Source organism: Peromyscus californicus, unplaced genomic scaffold (assembly GCF_007827085.1).
Source record: "Peromyscus californicus insignis strain IS unplaced genomic scaffold, ASM782708v3 Scaffold_9__1_contigs__length_137607984, whole genome shotgun sequence".
In the NCBI taxonomy this organism is placed as follows: domain Eukaryota; kingdom Metazoa; phylum Chordata; class Mammalia; order Rodentia; family Cricetidae; genus Peromyscus; species Peromyscus californicus.
The window spans coordinates 93,245,093-93,272,814 of NW_026294617.1; the positions used below are offsets into that span (position 1 = coordinate 93,245,093).

The 27,722-nt window shown below is 40.5% G+C and overlaps 1 long non-coding RNA gene across 1 annotated transcript in view; it reads right to left on the minus strand.

The window, feature by feature from the left end:
- Positions 1 to 7,863, minus strand: part of LOC128105808 (uncharacterized) — a 13,007-nt gene extending 5,144 nt beyond the window's left edge. Inside the window, exon 1 of the long non-coding RNA XR_008216502.1 lies at positions 5,919 to 7,863. This is a non-coding gene — a long non-coding RNA (uncharacterized LOC128105808). The remainder of the gene's footprint in view (positions 1 to 5,918) is intronic.
- Positions 7,864 to 27,722: the final 19,859 nt, after the last annotated feature.

A 27,722-nucleotide genomic window follows, 5' to 3' on the forward strand; every position in this document is an offset into this window, starting at 1 on the left:
GAGGGGCAAACTAAATGCTTAGTAAGTTTCTTTCCAATTGTAAAATTTGATGCCCCTAAATCAGAGTGTTGAATCAGTTGGTCTTAAAAAGTAGCAGCCATGGGTTGAACATGCAGTTAAGTTTGTAGACTGCTCACCTAGCATGTGGTGGAACACACTTACACTCTCAGCATGCAGAAAGTGGAGACAGGAAGATCAGAAGGAATTCAAGGTCATTCTTGGCTACATGGCAAGTCTAAGGCTACCCTGGACTATGTGAAGCCCTATCTTAAACAAAAGCAGTAGCAGCCATGTTTCCCTTTCTGGCAAGAGAAAACGCTACCCTGGAATGTCCCCCTCTTGAAACTAGGTGCCCTCACTCTGACCTAGGCCTGTCTGTCCAAAGCAGTGTCTCAGAGTGGGCTCTGACTTAAGTATTGCTCTGTGCTGTAGTGTCTGAGGATGGAATGTCATGATATCAAGTAGACACAGAAAGGTTATCTTTGAGGATACTGACTCCTTAACATTTCTGTTTATAGAAACCTGTGGCTTGCGACCCCTTTGGGGGGTCGATAGACCCTTTCACACGGGTCACCTATGACCATCAGAAAACACAGATGCTTACATTAAGATTCATAACAGTAGCAAAATTATAGTTATGAAGTAGCAGCAAAAATAATTTTATGGTTGGGGGGGTCACCACAACATGAGGAACTGTATCAAAGGGTCTCAGCATTAGGAAGGTTGAAGACCACTGGTTTATAAGGTGCCCACGAAGGGTTGCCACAGGCTTACTATGAATCAAAAATTTCTATTTACAGCCATTAATGTATGCAAATACATTAATATTAGAATGCAAATACAGTTTTGAAGACTAAAGTAAGGTCCTACTTATAAAACAGTTTTTAGAAATTGGTTTTCCTACCAGCAGGTGTCAGTGCAGCCCAATAAACTAAGATTTCTGCCAGTTTGGCTGCCTTCCAGTAAACTCAGCAAAGCTTTATATTAGCAATGTTAAAACCCACTGTTCCTGCTTTTGCTTAAGAAGGTCTTTCTTCAGTGAAATTATGGAGAGATTAAGTTAGGGCAAAGGTCCTTGCATGCCCAATGACCTGAGTTCAAACTCTGAAACCCACATAGTGGAAAGAGACCAACTACATAAAGTTGTTCACTGACCCATACTTGTATGCCATGACATGTGCATACCCTCACCCATAGTAAACAGATAGATAAATTAATAAATATGTTTTTAAATTATAGTGAATCCCAGCCTAGGTTGATCATATTAAATAAGCTATAGCATCTATTAACAGAATTTGTGCAATAACGAGGTTTCTCAGTTAAATCAAAGGCATAATTTAGAATTCTGAGTGATGAAGTTTCAGAATACCATACTGTTTTGAAATTCATACATCCCAAAGAGTAGGAACAAAAATTCATTTATATCTGGCAAGTATAAGTCTTCTAAAAAAACACTTTTCTAGCAAATAATAAGAAACAGAAATCATGTGCTATCACTTGCTTTTAGAACACAGCCTTTCGCTTTTAGCCAAAGTTTTAGTTTTCCAAATAAATGTTCACTCATTAACTGACAACTTCATACATGTCTCCAATGTATTTTGATAATGATCGCCCCTCGCATCTCCCCGCCCCCGTCTCCTCCCCTCTCCTACTCTCTCTGGAACCCTTTTCTTCACCTCCTACTTCCAGGCCTTTTGCTAAAATGACCCACTGAGTTTAATTAGAACTGCTTGCATGTGTGTGGTTCGAGGGTTATTGACTGGATCGTGAGACCCTTGCGAGCAGCTACACCACTGAAGAAAATGACTCTCCTTCCCCAAGCAGCCAGTAATTAGCAATAGCCTCCCAGCTAGAGGTGGGGCCTCATGAACTCCGTGCCGTACCATAGCAAAAGTTTTAAATTTTAACAGCTGGAGTATCACCTCTTACATGCTGGCCGCAGTCTACACTTACCCTTCCTGCTACAAGCCTGCAATGTAGATACTTGTACCATCCACAGGATGAGGGTACAGCAACAGATGTTCATAGAGGGAATGTGTCTATCAAGTAAAGTTTGTGCGGCAATCACACTACTGCCTTCAAGGCTGTACTCTTCCCTTTATGCAGCAACTCATTTCTTTTTAAGTGCTAACTCATGACAATCTTAAGAAAACCTCTCTTGTTAGTCTCAAGTGAAATTAAAGATGAATTTGTCCAAAGAATTTCTATAACAATGATATGAAATACAGAAGTACACTAGAGCAGGGATAAAATTAGGTATATGAGGGATAAAATTACTTTTGAAAAGCAAAAGTCAATGTTTCTTATAAAGTGAATCGTGCATCCAGGTGTGGCAGTGCACATCTGTAATCGCAGCACTCAAGAGGTAAAGGTAGGAGAATTGTCACAAGGACAGTCGGGGGCACATAGTGAGTTGCAGGCCAGAGTGTCACATAGTAAGAGCTTTGTCTCAAAAATAATAAACTAAATAAAGAGAACTACAAAAAATTAAACATGCATTTACCATAAGAAATGTGTATAAAATTACCTTTGAAAAGACATTGCTTCTTATAAAGTCAAATGTATATCCATCTTTAATAGTACCCAAGGCCTAAGTATTTACCAAGCAGATAGAGATATGTATCCACACAAAAACACAAATGTCCATCAAAACCTTGTTTATAATCATCAAGAGCCAGAAGCAGATACAAAATCAGCAAGACAGAGTGGAGCAGGCTGTCACTCACTGTCCCCCCAGAAAGGATCTGCACCAATGAAGAATTCTCTTCCAGCTGGAGTGGCCGAGGAACATGGACAGCAAAGAAGCGCAACCCCCTGAAGGAATCCAAAGCTTCTGACAAACACTATGTGGGGGAAGGGGGAAAATGATGTAATCATGTGAAAATCTCAAGAAACAAAAGAATTTTTAAAAAGAAGTTGACAGGGGTGTAGCTAGAGTTTTCCTGCCTGGCCCACAGTCAGGACAAATCTCTCTCACCTGCCAGTCCCACAGCTGCTCAAACCCCACCAAGTAAACACAGAGACTTATATTAGTTACAAACTGTATGGCTGTGGCAGGCTTCTTGCTAACTGTTCTTACAGCTTAAATTAATCCATTTCCATTAATCTATACCTTGCCACATGGCTCATGGCTTACCGGCATCTTCACATGCTGTTTGTCATCATGGCGGCTGGCAGTGTCTCTCTGACTTAGCCTTCCATTTCCCAGCTTTATTCTCCTCCTTGTCCCGCCTACACTTCCTGCCTAGCAAATGGCCAATCAGTGTTTTATTTATTGACTAATCAGCAACACATTTGCCATACAGAACATCCCACAGCACAGGGGGGTTAAAAATGTTCTAGAATCAAGTTAAAATGGAAGCACATCATCCCCAAAGCCACACGAGCTAGAGTGGCACTAAGAGGGACGTGTATGATAACTGCCTCTTCTGGGGCTGCAGATGTTGACACTCTACTCAGTTGACAGAGTGCTTGCCTGGCATGTGAAATACCCTAGATTCAACCTCCAGCATCACATACAGTGGGCAGTGTGGTGCAGTGCTTAGAAGGTGGGGAAATAGGATGAGAAGTTCAAGATCACCCTGAATACAAAGTAAAAAGATTTCAAACGAGCAAGCTAGCAACATCGAGCAAGCTAGCAACATGACTAAAGCAAGGAGGAAATCAAGTCCAAAACTCAGAGAAGCAATGGAATAATATCACAGTAAATGGATGACATTGAAGCTAAAAAATGAGTATCAACAAAACCAAGACATTATGTTTTAACTGGGTGTGGTGGCACAATGCCTTTAATGACTCTGAGTCAGCCTGGTCTACAGAGTGAGTTTCAGACCAGCTAAGGCTACACGGTGAGACCTTGTCTCAAAAAAAAAAAAAAAAATTGACACACCTTTATAGACTCAGACATAGACTGAAGGAGATCTCCTACATATATGAAACATACATATACTTCAAAAAATACATTTCCAAAAAAAAATACAGGCAGCCAATGCAAAGACTGTCAGGTGGGATTTTACTGAGCTAAAACGCTTCTGCACAACAGAGAAAGCAATCCTTTTCTCTCTTTTTACCATGGAGTAATGATACAAGTGGATGAGGGCTGCAAACGGTTTACTAGGTAGGATTAGTGTTCAGATAGTGCGAGAAACTCAGGCACTCAACAGCAAAAGACCAAACAATGCAGTTTTCAGCAGGGCAAATGACCTGATAGGCATTTTGCAAAAAGGAGATACCCAATGACTAGTGAATGTATGAAAAATTTTAAGCATCACTAAGAGATCAAAGCCGTAATGAGATATCCTCTCACCCCAGTTAAAACAATTAAATAATGAAGGGCTTGTTATAATAACACACACACACACACACACACACACACACACACACACACACACACACACACTTATTTGTGAGGAGGAGGCAAGAGTGAAGCTCTTGGTACTTTAGTAGGAATGTGGTTGATATGTGGATCACGGAATAGTTTCCTTCAAACAAGCTAGAAATGGAACTCCCACAGGGCACAGTTCTCCTACCACTGGGTAGATAACTAAAAGACATTAGATCAGTGTATTGAAGAGACACCTGCCTTCCCTTGGTTGTTACAATACTGTTCTGCCAAGAATAGTGAAGATGTGGAATCAACCCAAGTGTCCATCAGTAGATGAATGGGTAAAGAAAATGTTATTATTCATGCTGGAATACTAGTTAGCCACAAAAAGAATGAAACCCATAATTTGCAGCAACATGGGTGGACCAAGAGAACATTGTGTTGAATAAAAACATCAGGCACAGAATGACAGATATCTCATGCTCTCCTTTGCATGTATGTGTGCTAAAAACTGACTTTGTGTAGAATAGGAGCAGTGGTTACCAGAGACTGAGAGGGTTTGGGGGAAAGAATAGAGAGCTGGTACAGGGGTTCTGTTGGGTAGGCTGAATAATTTCTAGTGTTCTATGGCCCAGTAGGAGAACTGTGGTGGAAAACAGCTAATTGCATCTTTCCAAATAGCTAGTAGAAAGAATCTTGAATGCTTTCAATACAAGGAGATGGTTAATGCCAGAAATAATAGTTAGACCAATTGTCATACTCTAATCATGACACTTTGTTTAAATGTATGGCAATGTCACGCTGTGCTTCATAAATATTGCATGTCAAGTTTAAAAGTGTATGCACACACATTTACAGAGAGAGAGAGAGACAGAGACAGAGACAGAGACAGAGAGACAGAGAGAGAACTGAAAACAGTCCAAATTTCTACCATCTATTAAAGGATAAACACATTGTGATTGACTCATTTTGTAAAGTTTACTTAGAATGAAAAAGAGCAAACTACTGATATTTGCAACAGCAAGGCTGAATCTGCAAAGCCTTAAGTTAAAGGAAAGAAGGCAGACACAAAAGGCTCCATACCATACGATTCCATGCGCATGGCAGTTTGAAAATGTCAAGCTAGGGGAACAGAAAGCAGACCAGTGCTCCCCTGGTCCTGAGGATGAAATGGGCTACAAAAGGGTGCAGGGAAGCTCTGGGAGTTGGTAGGACTGTTCTAAATCCTGACTGTGATGGTGGTTATGTACATAGAATTGTACATTGGCAATTGATGTATTTCACTGTATGGAAAATTCACAAACTTCTTCACTTCAATAAGCTAAGTAAAATTCCACAGTCAACCAGCAGGTGTCATGCATTCATTTAGGAAAAACCAGCAACACATCGCAAACTGCTTTTAAAGTGAATGTTTGCCTATTATTTGTATCTACAGTGATCATCAACATCGTGACTCTAGACCAATGACTGAAGGAATGAAAATATCCTAAATAGTCCACTTGTTCCTCGATCCAAGGACAAAATGTGCTTCACTCTGTTTAATGTTTCAAAGATTGTTAGAAAATGCAGGAACAGCTTTACAAACGTTACTTACCCAATCTCGGCAAACTCAGTCCTCTAATGGAATTTCCTTTCTTCTCAATGTCACCTCCTGACAAATCTCTGGGAATTCACACGCCATAAAATTTCATCCTGAGCAAAGTAACTCCCAGGTTGTCTGGTAACTTCCCTACAAGTCTCCCTTTCTGACTACAACACTCAAGTGATACATTGCTGCTACCTTTCGTACTAAACAGCAAGCCATGTAGCACGATACCCTCTGCTCAATAATGTTTGTTGACGGTGGAAAAGTGAGTGAACAGTATACTTGACTCAATCTTATGTCTTAAGACTGAATGGAAAGTAAAAGGTCCAAAGAGTGATCAGAACAATTGACAAACATTTGAAGTCATGTGGCTGTGTTCCTTGGAGGCTGTTTTCCTTGGATGGCTGAGGCTTATGGATAGGAGTAAGGGCAGCAATACACAGTAACAAACAGCAACAAATTAATAGAGTGAAAAAGATGCATGACTTATGTAACGACCTAGCAGGAAGTCTTAACCTGTTCCTGCCAAATACATTTGGAGATGTCTAGGGGTTCCTTAAATAATGTTTACGTGAAAAATACACAGAATACTATAATTTCTAAAAGTGATATTTGGAGAAATTTGGGGCAACTTCAAAAATAATATAAAATGTATATGTAGTTTTAAAATTATTATTATTTGAGGGGCTTGCATATATCACGACGACCATGTCCATTTGGGAGAGTGGGTTCTATCCTTCAACCATGTAGGTCCTGGGGATCCAATTCAGGTACCAGGCTGTGACGAGAGCCTTAACCTGCAAAGCCATCTCACCAATGCCAAAATGCATTTTTGATATCGTAGGGTACTGTTAGGGTCTGTAGTTTTCTTTTGTCCCCAAACGGACAGTCGGTGAAAACACTAGATTTTAGTGTGGTGAAATTGAAGTTGTAGTGTTTCCGTCTAAACACAGCCTTAAATTTGATTTATGTGGCACTTGAGGAGATCTATGGACACCAAGTTTCGAACTGTGAGATGGAAGGAAGGTGGGACGGTGGGGAACAGGAACTACGAAAGATGGAAGCGGAGGGACTTTCCTTCTGCAGTAGAGACCGCCCGCTCTCTCCTTCTTCAGAAAGTTCACAGCGTCTGCTTTGTTTTGTCTACAAGGCTGCCAGTGTCAAGACTCCAAGTGCTGTGCTTTTCTTCTCCCTTATCCCCAAACATAAAATGCTCAGTTTTTCCCAAGCTTGTTTGTCCCTAACATCGCAATTACTACCTCAGACGTTTTAATAGCTGCCAATCACTCCTTGCTTACAGTGTGTCAGGCACAAGGCAGCGGTTTAACATGTTGTCTTATTTAATCTTCCCGTCATCCCAGGGGTAAGAATAATGATGCCTGTCACACAAATACAGAAACTGAAACTCAAGAAGGGTAAGAGCTTGTTTAAGGCGGCCTCGGGGTGTTTAAAAGACAGAGCCAGGACCAGAAACATTCAGTCAAACCCCAAAGCTTTATGGTTTTTGATTTCTCCAATTTTCTGCTATTCTTGACTGCACATCTATGCATCTCATTACCACACAAGTTTTTTCTCCCAAGAGACAAATCTAATCACTGTACTTGGCTACTTCCGGCCTCTCAGGGTTCTTGCACACTGCTGTAAGATTATTCTGGCTACCGTATGAGGTGCAGATTATAGAAGGGTAAAAATGGAACAAGAAGACTAGTAAAGTGATGGACGATAACCATGCAGACCTGGGGTGACTTTGTGCCTCCTGATTTCACAGAAGGCATTTGGCAATGTTTGGAGAGATTCTGATTTTCACAACTAGTGCGACGTGAGTGCTCCTGGCATCTAGGACTCTAAAGAGAGATGATCGTGGTTTGGGGCAGGGGGATAGTGGGGGAGGCTGTGAGAAGCAGTTACTTCAGGTAGCTTTGGAGGTAGCTGATAAACTGTGTGGGACTTGTTGGCTGTGTGTGGACTCCTACTTTTTTTTTTTTTTTTTTTTTTTAAGATAAGTCTTGTAGCCCAGGCTGATTTGATCTTAATTTGACTACGCAGCCCAGGCTGGTCTTGAACTTGTGATGATCCTCCTAAGTACTGGAATTAGGAGTATTTTCTACCAGATCCTGTTTTGACTCCTGTGGTTTTGGCCTGAGCAGAGAGACAGATGGAAGTAAAGACAGCTGAAGGGAGAAACAGCAGGCGGCTGGCCTCAGAACATCGGTTTGTTTGGGGGGTTTTGTTTTGCCTTCATTAGAAACTAAGGTGGCCTCGATACCTATAAATTTGCTGTTCATTTGTTCACATAGTTACCAATGATAACTTACAAAAAAAAAAAAACTGACTAAAATCTAACCCTCAAAGTGAAGGTTGACAGTCTTCAAATTTTTGTCTCTTAAAGAAAATATGTTTTCTGAGTAAACCTTATTGTAAACTTAGGAATTTTGAGTTTCTTCTTAACAAATATTCTCTGGAATAATATCAAGTTTCCAAGAAAAAATTATAAGACTTACTTCCTTTAATCTTTCCTCTTGATTAATAGCATTCTAGAAGTGTTTTAGACTTTGCATTCTTATAGTTGTGGTTGTGAGCCTAGCCTTCAATGACTGAGCCATCTCTCCAGCCTGGCTTTGCATTCCTGAAGTGATCCTACTTGATCACAGTGCATCCTTGTCATTTTGTACACTGCTAGTTTCAAATTATTGAGTCTTTTCTTGTTTTTTTATTTTAATTCTTACATGTATACTTATAACTCAAATTTACACGACAGGCTATTTTTAGTTTATTTTTAAAACCCTGACCCTTTCTGAGGGTCCTATTGCTTTTTCATCAACCTGGGAGAACTACAATGGGAGGGGGCCATTGCAAACAATTGAAAGAATGGCATGAGGAAAGTCGGCTTTGGAACAGGTAACACTTGATAGAGGTTTTCAGTAGCGTCTTTAGAATCTTGCTTCCCAGGAGGGAAATTTTATCAGCAAATACTCAATTCAATCTTTGTATTACTTGAGTTGGATGCTGATACTTTCTAGCTTTGCTATGACTCTGCTTCCCTCTTGTGCCTCTGCTTATGGCAATGGAACAATCCAGTTTGATCTAGCATCCTTGGAGAGGGAAGATTCAATGTCAAGGTTATATGGGAGAAAGACATGAATACCTCACAACATTATCTCATGTGTAAAGATTTGGTTTGCACTTAATTTTTTTTAAAGAATATTTAATTGCAAGTAGACCTAGATTTTTCTAGAAAACAGAAATACACTCTTGAGAATGTAGTTCATTTGGTCATATAGAAAGACCTCTTCCTAAACTTTATATTCTGTCAGTAGACTTGTGTTCAGATGGTAAGCACTGAACATGTAAACAGACTACAGTGACTGAAGTTTCTCTGTCTTCATCAATCAGATTCAGTATAACAGTTGATATTTTAGATTATACGTCACCTATTCCCTAAAGTCTTCTTTGGCTCCAGAAGGTTGAGCTACATGCCATGTATTTACTTCTAGGACAGTGTTTAGCCCTTTACTACCGGCATCCCTTACTATCTGCCAAGTCATGCAGATTGGGTCAGGCTGTACACTGTTACGTCCCCAATGTCTAATTAAAAACCCCAAACCCCTGCTTGCATGAGTAAGTGGACATGATTAGTAGTCTTAACAAGCTTTCTGCTTACCCGTGGTACACTCGAGGAAGATAATAGAAAAGTTGCTATGGAGGTCTCTGAGTCCTAAGCCCCAAGTAAGAATTCTATATATAGCATCTCTGCAGAGATGAGCTACTGCCACAATATTTCCAGAAGAGGGAATATACTTAGCTTTTTCCATTTATGGGTAGTTCATATTTTTAGAAAGTGCTTTTTGTATTGAATTAAAAATCTGCCTCCTTGGTTCTATCTGTCCCTTGGACTTTTATAAATTTCATTTCTATGGTCTTATTTATTCTTCACAATTTTTAAAAGACATAGAACCAAATTTATTTTAAATATTACTATGATGGTTCATCTCACCTAAAATCACCACCAATCAGAAGGAAAAAATTTCCCTCTCTACCACCCAGTAAAACACACAGTTGTTCTTTTTTAATTCAAGCATGGATAGAGCACAGACCATTCTGAAATAGAAAGGGACGAGAATAATGGTGAGTTTGGTGACAACTTCCAGGGGACAGAAATGGTCTTGATTTTCTTGTCCTCCATTCCACCAAAAGGTAGTGTTACTATATAGGCACTTAATATAGGTACTTAATGTGATATGGTATGGAGCTTCACTTATGGCTGGGATATTTTACATTTAAATATGCTCATCAGAATGTGTGGTGATATTTTATTTGTGCTCTAATAAATAAAGCTTGCCTGGAGATCAGAGGAAAAAGCCAGCCATTATATTAAACAGAAGTCAGGCAATGGTAGCACATGCCTTTAATCCTATCATTTGGCAGGAATCTGTCTGGATCTCTGTGAGTTCAAGGCCACACTGGGGAATAGATCCAGGCATGGTGACACACGCCTTTAATCCCAGCACCAACCATAGAGGTCTGGAGGTCTGTACAGACAGACAGCAAGTGACAGAGCTGGGCAGGAAGAGGAAGTGATGTGCTGGGCTGAGAGAGTGAATGAGAGAACAGAACAGAAAGTCATATAGGCGTGGGCAGACACGAGTAGGTCTTTTTGGAAGCTGCGGAATTGGTGAGGTGTGGTTAGCTGTGGCTTTCCCTATTTCCCTGATCTCTCAGGTTTTCACCCCTATATCTGGCTCCGTGTTTTTTTATTTAATAAGACTGTTTAGCAATTTGCCTACAAGAATGTTTCTATGCAACTTTGCAGCGTTAACATGTTTCTATTGCCCAGTTTCGTTGTCATGTCGGCTCTACCTGGGAACGATCAAATTACCTGGTCCAGGTCGAGTTCGCCACCTCTGTGCTGTCCCGGCAACACGATCTCCCGGGCACTATAGAGCATGGAGCTCATTGTTCCTGTCCATTCCTTCATCTTGCTGTCTAGCCAGTGGTGGGCATTTTCTTCTCTGTAGTGTTTCTCATCCACGCCTCTCCAGCAGTAGTGAGAGGAGGCCCTTATCACTTGGTGATTCAGTTTCTGCTTCTCTTTATCACTCCAGCTTCCCATTTTCCCCTACAAGGATACCACAGCTGCAGCCCTCTTCCTTCAGCTCCACTGTCATCCACCTGGAACCAAATTGAAAATCTATGACATGTTGATATCTTCAACTATCCATCAAGTTTCTTCGTTTGCCTCTATCCAAAGTCACTCAGCCTTCTAACTCCTCTCTCCCACTCTCAAATTGTTCAACTTTGGTTTGGGTCTTGGACTTTCCCACAAAACTCCCAGTCCATTCTGGCCAGCACCCACCCTCTCTGCACCCCTATTCACCCACTGTGTTTACACTGATCTGTTCTTTTTGCCAACTTTAGTAGCAACAATAATTCTATTTTCTCCACGGGTTTTTTTCCCCAAATTGTTGTAGGTCTTATTCATCTCCTCTTAAGATTTGTAATGTGAATTGTAAAATAAACAAAGTGAATAAAACTAATGTGTTCAGTTTACCTGCTGGTTGTGAAAAGAACTCCCATGCATCCCTCTGAAACAGGAAATAGATTATCAGACTTCTTGGAGCAAGTCCTGAACTTCATGTATCCTTCTCCAATCAATTGTATGGTGTTAATAGCTTGTACATTATAAGTTAGCACTTAGAGCAATTAAGTACCATCTTGCTTTGCCTTGTGCCTTAAATATGTTGATTTTATTCTTTGTCCTCGATGGAAAGCTCTGAAAGGGCAGGGAATATACAGATTCTTCGGTAGAAATCCCACTGTCTCAAGCAATGCTAAGTAAGTATTACAAGTCAAAAGATACTTTTTTTGTTGATTACAGATCAGGACAATCTAACACAAGAGACAACAATGCATACACCCACGCCTAAGAGAGAGCATTGCTATAGCTTTCGAAAATGCTACCACTTAGACAGGGCCATGCGTCATTTGCTTTCCTGGGTCTATTTCCCACATGTGGTGCTCACACAGAGTTTCAGTTTTCTTTCCCTTCAAACGGCAGGCAGCTTTCTGGGAACGTTCTCAGGGAATTTCCAGTCTTGCAAAGCAGAATACACAGGAATGCCACGCTGATGAATAGAAGCCCATGGCAACATGGTAGAGGCAGAGAAGATTGGCTCCCCTCTGCCTCTTACAGAGCTCCTGCAATCTCAAGCAGCCGACTCTCCCCCACTGCACGGCTTCCTCGTTTGCAAAGCTTCAAACTGTATGTGGTGTCTTTCGTATTAAATGCAAGTGTAAGTAAGCATCCCTCATTTTGGAAGTTTTATCACACAGAATTCAGGCTCCCCTTCTACAACACAGAAACTATATGACATGCATCTAAAATGTGTTTTGTAAGAAACAGTAAAAAAATAAAGAAACCAACATTTAAAAAGAGTAATCTTTTAAAGAAATCATTTAATTGAAGGAAATAATGCACCATGTAGAGAGCTTGTCTAATATTCATAAAGCCCCGAGTTTGAGTCCCTGGAACCACATAAAATGGGGTGGTGGTACACACCTGTAACCCTAGGGCTTGAGAGGTGAAGACAGGAAAATCAGAAGTTCAAGATTATCCTCAGTTACATAGGCTAGCCTAGGCTATGTGAGACCCTATCTTTTAAAAAAAGGGAGCCATGAGGCCAAGTCAGTTTAGATTCAAGTGCAGCCTGGGCTACATTGGAAGTCTGAGGTCCCTCTGAGCTACACAGAGAACTTTGGTTTGAAAAAAATAATGTATATAATATGTTAATGAGGATATCAAAAGATGGTATAGATATTGTATATATTAATATTTTTAATGCTTAGTCAGACATCTGCATCTCTGAGCTCTTGTTGGGTTAAACAAGAATTCTCTACCTAGAACAGGTTAAAAGTCAGCAATAGATAAAAGAAAATCACTTTTGTCTTATCTTTGTGCTTCTGTGACGGGCAAAATTCATTGCTTTGAGAAGCTATTTCTGGCTTAGGCACAGTATAATCACACAGAAAGATAAGCAGGAAGACATTTCACATTACTAAACTGGGCTTACTTATTACAGCTTAGTTTTATTTAAAGACAGGGAAATGGCTACATTAGAAAGACTAGGAAGCACCCCCAAAAGCATCTGACCTTCATGCTCAACCAAATTTCTGAGCTTCATGTGTGAGAAGAATAAGTTATCTAGAAGATTTCACTCCCATCCATTCAGGTAACAAATATGTGTGCCTCCTATCATGAATTAATGCTAATTATCAATTCAGATACATCTGTGAATGAAATAGACAAGAGCCCTTATTTGGAGAGTCTATTTAAAGTGAAGGAATACTGACAGCAGTTCATATTGTGAGATATCATTTTTCTGAATTTCAAAATCAAAATATATCCTGTGGATTTTGAAGTCACATTAATATAAGGCTTCACATAAATATAAACCTCAAGGTCATAGCCGACTCCAAAAAGAGACAGAGCAAAGGGACCAGGGAGGAAAAAAAAATAAGTCAGGTGATAGTTTTAGTTGTCAGCTTGATGGAATCTAGAATCATCTGCGAAGAGAGTCTCAGTGAGGAACTGTCCCAATCAGCTTGGCCTGTATGCATGTACAGACATAGTTAATTGTCTGTCTTGTGCTAATTAATGTGGGAAGACCCAGTCTAATTAATGTGGGAAGACCCAGTCCACCATGCTCAGCACATTTCCTTGGACAAGGAATCCAGGGCTGTAAAAGAAAAGAGGGTGCTGAGCACACTTGACTGTGGATATGCTGTGAACAGCTCTCCTGAGTTCCTGCCACTGTGATTTCCTCCCAATGGTGGACTGTAGCTGGAACTATGGAGTCTTTCTTCCCTGAGATTCAGACCGGTTACCCAGAGAAGATTTTGAGGAACTAAATTGTGCAAGAGAGTGAGCTTTTTATGTTCCAACAAAGAGCCTTGGCTGCTTTTTCTCCCAGGACGGAAAGACAGACACCCTTTGCATATGAATAAATTGATGAAAGAACTAGTCTTTCGTTGTTGCAGAGACTGAACTAGGCATGTTAGCTGATAACTGTCATTGACAAAAACAGAATGATATTTAGAAAAGCCTCAAATACTAAATAAAAGTTAGAGGCAAAGTGCTAGAGAGGTCCCCAGAAATCCACAAAGATGCCTCCACAATAGACTACTGGCAATGGTCGAGAGAAAGCCCGAACTGACCTACTCTGGTGATCGGATGGCCAAACACCCTAACTGTCGTGGTAGAACTCTCATCCAATGACTGATGGAAGTGGATGCAGAGATCCACAGCCAGGCCCCAGGTGGAGCTCCAGGAGTCCAATCGGTAAGAGAGAGAGAGGAGGGATTGTATGAGCGAGACATGTTGAGACCATGATTGGAAAAAGCACAGGGACAAATAGCCAAACTAGTGGAAACACAAGAACTATGAACCAATAGCTGAGGAGCCCCCAACTGGATCAGGCCCTCTGGATAAATGAGACAGTCAATTAGCTTGAACTGTTTGGGAGGCCCCCAGGCAGTGGGACCGGGACCTGTCCTCAGTGCATGAGTTGGCTTTTTGGAGCCTGGGGCCTATGCAAGGACACTTTGCTCAGCCTGGGTGAAGGGAGGAGGGTACTGGACTTGCCTCTACTGAATCTACCAGGCTGAGCTGAATCCCCAGGGGAGTCCTTGCCCTGGAGGAGATGGGAATGGGGGGGTGGATTGGGGGAAGGGCGGGGGGTGGGGGTGGGGGGTGGGGTGGGAGGAGGGAGGACAGGGAAATCCATGGCTGATATGTAAAATTAAATTAAATTATAAAACTAAAAAATAATTTAAATAAATAAATAAATACTTTTATTTGCAGAAAAAAAAAGTTAGAGGCAAATTTCTAACTGCACAGCAAGCTTCCTTAGAGTTCAAAAAGAATGGAGAGGGGTTGTAGTCTTTTGCACTCCTGTGGCAATTAGATTGTAAGCCCTAATCTATTAATCATAAAACATGAACTAAAAATATCTTAAAAGGAAACACAATTGACCCTCAGGTTAACTTGATCTAATTAAAAAATGTAAGAGAATGTTGGACTAATCATAAGTGAATTCAAAATCAAAACAAACCCTTCAATGTTTTAAAATGGACAAGTATAATATTTGAAGTAAAAAATCACACTCAGCATGTTTAAGAATAGATTGATCACTAGGGGAAAAAAAGGATTGGTGAATTTACGAACAAGTCAATAAAAACTGTCTGGATTAAAACCAAAATAGGTCTGAATGGCCCAGAGACCTAGGAAAAAACCAAACGCAATAGGAGGGGGGAAAAAAGTCAACATAATGATGCCTAAGGATACCTGCTATACTCACAGATTGGTGACTACCCCAACTGTCATCAGACCCACAGCCAAGCATTGGGCTGAGCTCAGGGAATCCTGATGAAGAGATGGAGGAAGGATTGTATGAGCCACGGGCATCAAGAACATCACAAGGCAACCACAGAAACACTAACCTGGCTCATAGAAACTCACAGAGTCTGGGTCAACAACCAGGGAGCCTGCATGGGACTGACTTAGGCCCTCTAAATATGCTAACAGTTGTATAACATGGTCTACTTGTGGGACTCCTAACAGTGGGAGCAGGAGCTGTCCTTAATGCTTTGGCTGGCTTTTGGAAACCTATTCCTCATACTGAGTTGCCTTGTCCAGCCTTAATACAAGGGGAAGAGCTTAGTCCTACAGCAGCTTGACACCCATGGGAGGCCTGCCCCTTTCTGAACAGAAACAGAGGAGGAGTGGATGGGGGTTGGGGGAAAATAGGAGAAGAGGAGGGAGGGGAAACTACAGTTGGGGTGTAAAAATAAATGAATAAATTGAATTAATAAATAATAATAATAATAATAATAATAATAAAACCCAGATTACTGAGATGGCTCAGTAAGTCAAGGCATTTGCTGGCAAGTCTAAAGTTGACCTCTGACCTGCACATGCACACTATGCCATGCATGTGGCCCCCCTAAAAATGAATACAATTAAAAATGTAAACCAAAATATAAAATCATTTAAAAAACTGGGCGGTAGAGGTGCATGGGAGGCAGAGCCAGGCCGATCTCTGTGAGTCCGAGGCCAGCCTGGTCTACAGAGCGAGATCCAGAACAGGCACCAAAACTACATGGAGAAACCCTGTCTTGAAAAACAAAAAAATAAAAAAATTTATTTAAAAAATAAATCATGAGAAATTACAGGATATTAAGGATAATATAGGAAAATATATATTAAAAAGTATAATTAAGCATAAATAACTAAATAAGTTAATGTAACATATACACAATTAGATTCTCAAAAAGAGAAAAGATAAAAGACAGATTAATGGACAAGAAACAATTTTGAGGAAATAGAGGTCTAAACTTTTCCAAATATGATCAGCTAATGCCTATTCATTCTTGTTGATACACACACAGGTATTTTATGACAAAGGATATGTTTACTTGTGTTATAAGATTTCAATATTAAAAACCAATGACACTGTTTTAGTTCTGTATCACTATGACACAATGCCTGAGAAGAACAATGGAAAGAAAGGAAGATTTCTTTTGTCTCACAGTAGTAGAGGTTTTGGTTTGTGGTGTCTTGGCTTCTTCGTTTCTGAGGTGATCTATGGTGAGACAGAACGTCACAGAAGAAGAGTGTGATGGAGGAAAGCATCCCATGGAAGCCAGGAAGGTGAGCAAGGTTAGGAAGAAGAAGAGACAAGATTTAGTCCCCAAGAATCCATTCTTTTCAATGAGGTCGATTTTAGCTCTAATTATCAGCTTTTCACAGTCTAGAGTCGTCTGAGAAGGGAGTCTCAACGGAGGTTTGCCCAGATCAGATTGGCCTCTGGGGGACTGTCTTAACTGTTAACTGGTTAGGAGGACCCAGCCCACTGTGGGTGGCACCAGCCCCTGGGCAGGTTGTTCCGGACTGTATAAAAAGTCTAGGGAAGCATAAGCCTACAGATGAGTCAGCCGGCAGCACTCGTCCACGGCTTCCGGTTCAAGTTCTTGCATCACTTTCTCCATTGATGCTCCTCAGTGGTGGACTATGACCTGGTGCTATAAGCCCTTTCTTTCTCTCTGTCGTCTTGTTTCTACTGGAGAGTGTTTTATTACAGAAAAAGAAAAGAAAAGAAGGAAGGATTGAGGGAAGGTAGGTAGGCAGGCAGGCAGGCAGGCAAGAGAAGGTCTCACTTCCCAACCTCCATCATTTCCCTGCAGCCCACCAAATTATAAAGCCATCAATCAATGATTAACCAACGGATGAAGTGAGAGTCCTCATGATCCACCCAAATCCCTGTAAATCACTGCACTGGGGATCAAGTCTTCAACACACCAGCTTTTGAGGAGTTGTTTCAGATATAAAACACAATAACCTTCTATGAGGAAAGGCTTTAGAGTCAGGTTGCTTGTACCTAAATCTCTGCATTCACTCAAGAAACAGTTGTATCACATGCATCGTCATTCAGAGCAGATGAATCAGCTGGGACAGACATGGGGTGACTGGAATAATAGATCTGACCTTAACCAGGGCCTCATCTTTTTGCTACACACCTCTATGCTGAAAATACCACAGACCCTGGTGTTCCAGTGTTCTTAGAACTCTGCATCCAGGACAGCTTCAAGTTTGCTAGCTGAGATGATCCAGCCTCATAGTCAGCACTTGACCATAATCCTAAATTTTCTCAGGGTCCCCCAAAGATTACCAAGGCCTCTAATCAACAGGAAGTAGTCTAGAGAACTATGCCCATATTCCCCAAAAAATACGTTATAGATATTTATTATCATTTAAGGGGAGGGTTGATTATAAGTTGTTATTGGTAATGGTCAGGGAAAAAAAAGCTGAACAAAGGAGATTAGATTCAAGGATTTCTTTCTGAAAAGAAAATGGGAGGATATAGAAATGATAGGATAAGAGGGTAGATTATTGAATCCACTTTAAACCAAAAAACGATTAATATTAAATATTTTATATTGGTATGGATTTTAGTTTATTGATACAAATTTAAAGTTAATTTTGTTATACTGTATGTATATTTCTACTCTTGTTTAAAGTATTGTGTTTATGTAGCTCATTCAAAAATGTCATGTATAATTAAAAAGTACAGATTAATAGTCATCTATAATACTCAAACATATTCATGTTAGATATGTTTTCAAGGTCATAAACAAAAGATAGATGGTCTTCAAATAACTTAAAGACCTACAGAATATGACATTTAATATGTTTAATAATCTAAGGCTTTTCATGACAGTGAGACATGCCTGCTCCTGGCAGCACCAATCTACTCCGCAGAAGATGATGGGCACCAAAGAAACTCCGTATGAAGTTTGCTTTCTTTTTTTTTTTGGTTTTTCGAGACAGGCTTTCTCTGTGTAGCTTTGCACCTTTCCTGGAACTCACTTGGTAGTACAGGCTGGCCTCGAACTCACAGAGATCCGCCTGGCTCTGCCTCCCGAGTGCTGGGATTAAAGGCGTGCGCCACCACCGCCCGGCAAAGTTTGCTTTCTTTATGGCAAAAGCTAGTCATGTGGGCAAAGAAACTGTCCTTGCTTCAATTGCTGACATTATACTGTCCAAACTGAACCAGCACAATGCAAGAAAGGTGACTGCTGAACTTTCCCAAGACAAGGTAGGAAAGTCCTTCAGAATTCCCTGCTTCACAAAAGAGTCTGTCAGATATGCTAGGCCTGTAGGCCAGAGTTGGGTGCCGCAACATTACAAAGAAACTTTGGGTGACTGTCTAGGCAGCAAGATGTCCCTGTCATTAGGTAACATTTCATCCTTCTGGGGTCTTTGAAGACTAGATAGTTATAGTTTTTCTCAGTTATGGTAAAAGGTAAATTAGGTACAAAACTTTGGACTCACAAAGATAAGATACATAATAGAGTATTTTCTCTAATTTTGTCAAATACAAATAGACTGGATACTTTAAGTGTAATTCTTACTTAATAACTGTTCTGTTATATATATAGTTTTACTATGTTAAAAACACCTTCCTTTTCAATTAGTCAAAAAGGGGTAAATGCTGTGGAATAATCCTTCTGTACACTGTAAATATGTATTGCTCTCACTGGTTAATAAAAAGCTGACAGGCCGGTAGCTGGGCAGGAAGTATAGGTGGGACAGCCAGACACGAGGACTCTGGGAGGAGGAAGAGCAGAGTCAGAGGAGTTGCCAGCCAGATGCAGAGGAAGCAGGAGATGAAAGTGCCACGCTAATAAAAGTGCCACCACATGGCAGAGCGTAAATAAGGAATACAGGTTAAAATGTAAGAGCCAGCTAGTAATAAACCTGAGCTATTGGCCGAGCATATATAAGTAATCTAAGCCCGAGTGTGGTAATTTGGAAGTGGCTCCTGGGATGGGAAAACTCCACCTACACTCTGGAGAATGGCACAGCACCACCCTTCTTTCTGGGATGAAGCTTTTTTTTTTGAACAGTTCAAGAAGTTCATCATAGTGCCACCACTTTCAGCTTCCTTCTTAAGTAAGATGAGGATGGGCCTTTTGAAAAGAAGAGGGCATGAAATCATGACTTCTTTGGGTTGTCTGCAGTTCTGAGTCTCTTTCCTGGCCAGTGAGCCTTTATCTACAGTTTAGTAATTTTTCTCTACTACACCAGTCTGGTATGTGTATCCATATGGAAAATTAGTACAAATTTTCATCTTATATACAACCCTAAAAATCTCATGCTACTTACATAGATTTTTAATTCCTTTATTAAGAAGAGACTTTTTAAAACTGCAAAATATTTCACCATATTGTATTTTCTGAGACTATTTCTTAAAAGGTTGAGGGAGGGCAGTTCTAGTTCTTACTCTTAAAGAAAATATCATTAATAAACCTTTAGGTTAGTGTGCATTTTAGTCTTAATAATAGCTTTTAGATGAGCTGATTCACTCAAACATTTTAATGCATTTAGTTAACAAGTATGTGTTTACAGGATACCTTTCTTATGGGTAGACATATAAATAAGTACATCCAGCACCTATCCAAGGTCTTACCTTTGATGAGATTATAGACTAATAAAGAAGGAAAACTAATAAAACAAACCAGAGCCATACACTGGTAGTCTAGCCTGCATCAGTTTTATAAGACCAAATCCATATAAGATATAAGGATTTTATAAGGCCAAATTCATATAAGATATATTTGTAATCCTTATAAATATAAGACGATCATAGGAATGACCCTGCTACTCTTATTGAACCTTAACAGATATAAATATGAAGCAGGTTTCCATGGATGTCCTGTACCTGCAGATATCAGAGAAACTCCCAGCAAAGGAGGAAGTCAGAGGCACGGAGAGAGGAACTATTAGTCTAGCAGGAATGACTAAAGCAACTGTTATGTAACTACAGTGCTGGCTGGGTTAACAAGAGCTTGAAAGCATTTGAAGCAGTGCCCAGTAGATGTCTGATATAAGTAAGGATTGAACACAAAAGAAATGCCCAATACCACTAAGGTAGGGCTATCAAGGGGAGATTTATGGTTCATCCTGAAGAACCGAGTCTTTAAATATGTGCCAGTACATTGCCAGTACACACAGTCCTTCCTTTACCCCCCGTGAAGCCCCTTACATACCATAACCCTGGATTGTTTCAGGTTTCAGATGAATATCTACATTTCATTTGGGGCTGATGCTTTTGTTGCTTTGGAACATGTCATGTCAACATGAAGTTGTGCTGTGGAATATTAGTTGAAGATGTGTTACATTTGTTTATGCTGTGGAACATTTGTTTGATGATGCAAAGATGTGTTACATACTTTTATGTTGCACTTGTTTAACTCTGTAAAGCTGTGTTACATTGCCTGCCTAAAACACCTGATTGGTCTAATAAAGAGCTGAATGATCAATAGCTAGGCAGGAGAGGGATAGGCAGGGCTGGCAGACAGAGAGAATAAATAGGAGGAGAAAAAGAGAAGGAGGGAGCAAGAAAAGGAGAAGGAAAGAGGAGACCAGGGGCTAGCCACTCAGCTACACAGCCAGCCATGGAGTAAGAAGTAAAGAAAGGTATATAGAATAGAGAAAGATAAAAGCCTGGAGGCAAAAGGTAGACAGGATCATTGAAGTTAAGAAAAGCTGGCTAGAAACAAGCCAAGCTAAGACCGGCCATTCATAAGAAAGAGTAAGTCTCCCTGTATTTATTTGGGAGCTGGGTGGCGCTCCCCCCCCCCCATAAGAGCAAAGAGAAAAAAAAAACAAAGTTGAAATTTACATGTTCTTAGTGCAACAGTGTGAAATACTAAAGTCATAAAGCCAACAGTGGGACATTGAGAGTCTCTAAAAATACAATGTCCTTTTGGGTGAAAATGGTAAACAGATTAACATTACTTTTCTCATAAATTTAGGCTTTAGTATTTTACTTTGAAACACTTCTCTCTTTCCCTTTTTTAGCGTATCTTTAGCAGTAGAAGATGTGTGCAGCTGTTACAGAATGGTGACAGAGTTGAATGAGCCTTAGCACACACTCATAGTATGTGAGGAACGGTTAGCTTAACTCAGTACATACTCACAGTATGTGAGGAATGGTTAGCTTAACTCTTAGTACATACTCACAGTATGTGAGGAATGGTTAGCTTAACTCTTGCTGGCATTCTAGCTGAGCATAAGTATTCATGATATAAATGAATGCTTATTTTAAAAAAAGTTGTTTTCATATAACACATGTAAACTACCATGAATTGACTCTTTCACTAACCAACTTTGTGTCTTTTAGAAATGAACATTTAGTCTCTCTCCCAAAGATTGATATATTGAGATCTCAAACTCAAAAGTGATGGTATTTGTAGCTTGAGTTTTCCTGCCTGGCCCACAGTCAGGACAAATCTCTCTCACCCGCCAGTCCCACAGCCTCTCAGACCTGATCAAGTAAACACAGAGACTTATATTGGTTACAAACTGTATGGCCATGGCAGGCTTCGTGGCTTGTGGCTTACCGGTACTTTACATCTTCCTTGTCCTGATGGCGGCTAGCAGTGTCTCCCTCACCCAGCTTCCTGTTCTCTCCTTATCCCGCCTATACTTCCTGCCTGGCCACGGGCCAATCAGTGATTTATTTATTGACCAATCAGCAACACATTTGACATACAGACCATTCCACAGCAGGTATTGGCAAGTATGGTTTTGGGGAGGTGAGGGCCATGAGGGTGGAGCCTTCATGAATGGAATAAGAGACCTGGGAAGGGGGTTCCCTTGCTGTTTCTTCCATTTGAGGACACCAGGAAGACTGCAGTCTGTGAAACACAAAGTAAACCCTTGTTACATATAAATTCAACAGAAGTTAAACTCCCTAACTTCCAGAACTGTGAGAAAGAACTGTTTCTGGTTTAAACCAGCCTGTCCATGGTATTTTATTATAGCATTCCAAATGGACTAAGACAATGTCTTTGAGTAAATGATGAAATACCTCTGGCTAGCATGTTAGTATGTATGCTAAAATGGTTTGGTTAGGGCTGGGCGTGTATCTCAGTGGTAGGGTGCTTGCCTACCATGTGCAAAACCCAGTTCCTAGCTCTACAAAAGAAAAGGAAAAGGTGATTAGGTTAAATAAACTTTCTTTCAGTCCAAATATTCTATTATTTAGGCTTTCATTTGCAATAAAATTTGTAATCAGTAAACAAGCTTAGAAAAAAGTCAAGACAAAAGTAACAAATTATTGCTGTTAGTTTTACATTCCATTGGTATTAATAGCTTGATTTAATGTTTGTAAGTGGGACTGTTTATACTAACACAGGAAAAAGTAACACCCAAAGGCTTATTATACTAGGACCTGCTTTTTGTTAGATTTTGCCTACTAAAAGCAGCAGAAAATTCCCTTTAATGTTTTCTGCAGGAAATGAGATAGTTCATGGCAGTGGCAATATTGGCTAAGTGAAAGTTTGGCAAACATGTTCTGCTTGAAGAGTTCCTTAAAGGAAGATCAAACACCTTAAAAAGTTTCTGTAGCATCAAACATTCTCATTTTCCTTGGGAAATCACCATGGTTTATCAAATTCACCAAGCTTAAAGATTTATACATTTCATGAAAACTGAAAGAAAATTCATCAACAATTTGTTTTAAAAACAGATCTTAAAACAATAGTGGGTGAATTGGCCCGGATGTGAGACATTCTGAGTCCATTTTTTCTGACCTGATTCCTATCAAATATAAAAGTAAATCAAATGTCCAGGACATGCTGCCCTATTATGTCATGCAAAACCAAAGTCAACCAAACTTTCTGACAGTAATGATTCAAAAGCATTCAATACAGAACAGGCACCAAGACAGAAAGGAACCTTTATAAATCAAATTAATTATTTTTGTGAAAAGGTCTTGCAATATACCCCTAGCTGTCCTGGTACTTGCTACTAGATCAAACTGAACTGGAACTCACAAAGATCCACCTGCACCTGCCTCCTGAGTCCTGGGATTGAAGGTGTGGGCCACTATGAATAGAAGAAAGGAAATTTTAAATTGGAGGAATCTGTCATATAAGCTGCTGGTGACAGTTTTCAACACAACATCATGTATGGGGCTTACACATGGCAGTGGTCCACCTGGCTTCACATATATGCATGAGTGGCCAGCTCAGCGTGAGGCTAAGAGAATCCACTCACGCAGTTGAAGCATGCTGAACAGACTCAGGCAAATCTATTTCCATCAAGGTGCTGAAAAGATCCTAGCCAAGAGCTAAACTGGGGGAAGAGTCGGATATCACATGATGACACACCAAAGCCTTGGTTGTCAGGAGAGAGGGGTGAGCCTGAGGTCATTCAGCCCCGAGTCACTTGGGCGTGTTTCCTAGGAGCCTGTTTGGGTCAGGGAGAAGCAGGAGGGATTTCCACTGGAACTCGGTAGTATGTAGCTATCAGCAACACAACCCTGGGAGACCTCTAACTGGTGCAACACAAATGAGACACACAGCTTCTATCACAACACAGTGCACAGCTTTGCCGTTTTGAGGGAGAGAGTTGAAAAGGGAAGAAACCAGCAGGTGACTCCAGCCCGTTCCTGAGTGCTGCTGGATTTGAGTAGTAGCTGGAGATATTCATCAGCACTTTTCGAAACTCTCTATTACTTTGAGAACATCTCTAGGCAAGGAGGTAGGTGTATTTATTAGTCGGGAGACACTGGGTCTTCAAAACAAACACAGTGATCTGAAGTCTCATGACTTTGACAAACTGTGACCAGACCGGGCATTCTTAGTTAGCATCACTGTTGCTATCCTCAAAAGCACGGATGCCAAAAGGAGCAAGCTGGAGAACTTTATTCTTAATTTCATCATATTCATTCTCCCACGTTAAGAATAAGTGGCCACACTCGCCGGGCGGTGGTGGCACACACCTTTAATCCCAGCACTCGGGAGGCAGAGCCAGGCGGATGTCTGTGAGTTCGAGGCCAGCCTGGGCTACCAAGTGAGTCCCAGGAAAGGCGCAAAGCTACACAGAGAAACCCTGTCTCGAAAAACCAAAAAAAAAAAAAAAAAAAAAAAGAATAAGTGGCCACTGAAAACAAGTATTCACATCATAAACATGGCACTTTTATTTAGTCTCCATGGTGATCAGAGTAAACAGATTCAAAGTCATTAAGGAACTTGCCAGAAGTCACACAGTTCATCGGGCCTACTGGACTCCACAGCTGGTCACTGTACTAGTCCATGTGTGCCCAAAAGGTGTGTGTGTTATGGTTTATGGTTTGAATCTAAACTGTCACCTGCAGGGTCATCTGCTGAGTGCTCGTTCCCCACACAGTGGTACTGTTTTTGATAGGCTGTGGAATCTAAGGTGTGGAGATATCTCATGTAAGTATGTCGCCAGGGGTGGGCTCAGCCCGTGACCACCTGCTGGCACCTTCTGCTTCCTAGGTTTACATGATGTGAGAAACTATTGTCACATGCTCTTGCCATGAACCTTCTGAAACTGTGAGCAAAAATAAACCGTTCTTCCTGGTCACAGCAGTAACCAATCCATTATTATCTTCTTTAAAATGACCTCTTCACTGACATTCTATTCTTGCCCTAATTTTCTCATTTTTTCACAACTCAGTGAGTTGAGATTGATACTATTCCCCAGTGGGCTCAGAGAGGGTAAGCAACCTTCATCAAAGTTACAAAACTTTCAGGAAGTAGGCATACAATTTGAGCTGAAAACTGCCTTCAATTGAATAGCTATTTCCATTCATGCAAACGACTGCATTTAGGGTTAGGGATGTATCTCTGTGATATAAAATTTGTCTAGCATGCAACAAATAAGCATACATAAAAGAGGGGCTCTACCCCACCAACAATTATCTGCAGAAAGGTTAGGAATTTTTCCATGCTCCTACAACTAGCAAGCAGCATAATGGAATTTCAAATCGAATCAAGTCTAATGTTTTTTTCCATTCTCTTGTTATGATGGAGATACTTCAGTTGTACCTGTCATCAATGAACTATCATGGCTCATGAGAGTACTGCTGAAGTTCATGACTGCTACTCTGAAAAATAATGGCTTATTTCTAGTTTCCGTTTTTGTTTTTCATTTGAGCAAGTCATCGAACATTTATTTCTACCTAATAGACTTTTTGGTCTTCAAATATCGAATGAACAAAATTTTCCCATTAGTCATACTAAAGAAACACGCATACACACACACATATACACACACTGGGGTGGGGAGAGAGAGACAGAGACAGAGACAGAGAGAGAAACAGAGACAGAGAGAGACAGAGACAGAGACAGAGAGAGTGAGAGAGAGACAGAGACAGAAACAGAGAAAGAGACTAAGTCCTAAATTACTATAGAGGTCTATACTAGGATCTCTTTTCTCACTGCTCCTTATAATCAGCTGGAGAACTGCCAATAAATGACCACTTGGACCACTGGCAAAGGCTAACTTAATAGGTACTGGTTTGGGGATCCACTGTGAAAGCTCCTCCAGGTAGTCTGAAGCCTAATTCTATAGCCTTTGGCCATCAGTCCTGGAGAAGCCTGGAGGAGTACACATTTCTTCGACTAGCTAACCAGCTTATCCAAACAAACAAGAAACAAACACAACCCCTAAAATCCCCGACTCCCAGGAGATGAGTTGCGCCTTGCTACACCAGCACTAGTTACTACACATTTTATGTTTTTACTTAGTTAATTTACTTCCTAGCATCTTCTTACCAGATACATAACCTGCGTGACAAGAATCATATATCTAAGGAGAGATCATATTGACTTAGTGTCCAGACTTTTACATTAAGGAACATGAGAAAAACCCCTTTCCACACCACGTTACTGTTAAATTAAAGACTTCATCTTTAGCGATTCTCTCTGCTCATCTTTTTGTGCTCAATTCCTGTGCGTGGTGGGGTGGTGCTGAGCATGTCTGCTGTCTTTGTTCTCACATTCACCTACTCCTTTGTAATGCAGTAATTAGTTTTAAGATGAAAGCTAATGCTGACGACAAGCCTGCCGAGCTATTACTGCTGCTGGCTAATGTACCACTTAGAAAACCAGGCAGTTAGAAAGAGGAAAGTTTTGGGTTTTTTTTTAATGTCCTTTCATTGGTTTATTATGATAATTAGGGGAATAAAGTGCAGAATTTATCTCTTTCGCGTAAATGAGAGCAGAGATGAAAAGAGTGAGCGATATTCAGATGAGAAACTGAGTTTGCTGAGGGCAATCAGTGTGCTTATGTCCTGGAAGAACAGGAGTCCAGCATTCATATCCACATCTATTGAGAGAGGTCATCTATGCGGTTCCCTGTAACTACTGCAGTGCCAAACAAAACAATGGGAGGCATATGTACACTTTTTAGGAGAGAGATATGTATGACTTTTGCCCAGGGCATATGGTAGGACATCTACAAGTTTATTCAGAGAAATATCATCTCCTTGGATGTAACACGGATCTTAAAAGGTCTTATTAATAGAAAACCTGGAGTAAAATTATGGTAAAAGCTGAAAGATCAGTGAGGCAGAGAGCAAGCCACTAGTTCTTACCCCTATGAAATCCTGCACTGTAAGAGAGCGAGTTCCTGTTTCCTCACGCTTTCTATACCTTTCTGTGTCCTGTCATATTACTTCCTGGGATTAAAGGTGTGTGTCCTTCCCAAGCAAAGACATGGGATCTCAAGTCCTGGGATTAAAGGTGTGTGCCACCACTGCCTGGCTCTGTTTCCAGTGTGGCCTTGAACTCAGGGAGATCCAGACAGATCTCTGTCTCCTGAGTGATAGGATTAAAGGTGTGTGCCACCACTGTCTGGCCTCTATGACTAATCTAGTGGCTGGCTCTGTCCTCTGAGCCCCAGATAAGTTTATTAGGAAAAATAATATATTGGGGTACACAATGTATCACCACACTCGGTGACCACAGTGAACTTCTTTTCCCTTTTATTGAAAGTAGATTTTTTTTTGTTTTATAATATATCATGATTATGGTTTACTCTCCCTCTACCCCTTCCAGTTCCTTCCTACCTCCTCTCCCATCTAGATCCATCCCCTTTCTGTCTTTCATTAGAAAACAAACAAGCTTCAAAGGGATTATAATAAAATTAATATAAATAAGATAAAACTAGCACATAGGAATAAAACAAAACAAACAGAAGATAAAGAACCCAAGAAAAGGCACAAGAAACAGAGATGCAGAAACCAACGTATTTGTACACTCAGGAATAACACAAAACACTAAACTGGAATCCATAATATATGCTCAAAGGACCTGTAGGGTTAAAGGGGAGAAAAAAAACTAAAAATTGTATAATTAAAATAAGATAAGGGGGCTGGAGAGATGGCTCAGAGGTTAGGAGCACTGGCCGTTCTTCCAGAGGTTCTGAGTTCAAGTCCC